This window comes from Mastomys coucha, unplaced genomic scaffold, assembly GCF_008632895.1.
Source record: "Mastomys coucha isolate ucsf_1 unplaced genomic scaffold, UCSF_Mcou_1 pScaffold17, whole genome shotgun sequence".
NCBI classification, from domain to species: domain Eukaryota; kingdom Metazoa; phylum Chordata; class Mammalia; order Rodentia; family Muridae; genus Mastomys; species Mastomys coucha.
Window position 1 is genome coordinate 27,005,072 of NW_022196899.1, and position 752 is coordinate 27,005,823.

The 752-nt window shown below is 37.8% G+C and overlaps 1 non-coding gene across 1 annotated transcript; it reads left to right on the forward strand.

Annotated features, from left to right (window-relative positions):
* The first annotated feature begins 300 nt into the window (after nucleotides 1-300).
* On the forward strand, nucleotides 301-407 carry LOC116095166. The gene has a single exon (XR_004120488.1). It is a non-coding gene; the product is annotated as a U6 spliceosomal RNA (small nuclear RNA).
* Nucleotides 408-752: the final 345 nt, after the last annotated feature.

Here is a 752-nt window from a genome sequence, read left to right on the forward strand (position 1 = left end):
TCTGATGACTGAGTTTATGAGGACCATTCTTATTTCAAGTCACCACAGGAGGCTCCCCCTAAATTTGTATTTCTTATATCATACTTTTAAAACAAACAAACAAACAAACAAACAAACAAACAAACAACTCCCAGACTGCAGATAACCTCTTCAGGCTATGGTTGCTCCTTATCCCTCTTTAGGTGGCCTTTGTAGTTTCCTACACGAATGACTATATTAAGAATTAAAGTAAGTTCCTCTAACTGAGTGAATGTTAGCAGTTGAGTAATCTTCAACTCCTGGTCTCCAAAGCACAGAGTAGTGCTCGCTTAGGCAGCACATAAAATAAAATTGGAACGATACAGAGAAGATGAGCATGGCCCCTGCACAAGGATGACACGCAATTTCATGAAGTGTTCTATATTTTTATACCCACATACAGGTGGAAGCTTAACAACACTCTATTCTATGATAACTTGGTCAAGGAAGGAATAAAGAAAGAAATTAAAGGCTTTCTATAGTTTAATGAAAATGAAGCCACAACATACCCAAACTTATGGGACACAATGAAAGCAGTCCTAAGAGGAAAAGTCATAGCTTTAAGTGCCTCCAGAAAGAAACTGGAGAGCACATACACCAGCAATTTGACAGCACACCTGAAAGTGCTAGAACAAAAAGAAGCAAATTCACACGAGGAGTCAAAGACAGGAAATTATCAAACTCAGGGCTGAAATCAACCAAATAGAAACAAAAAGAACTATACAAAGAATCAA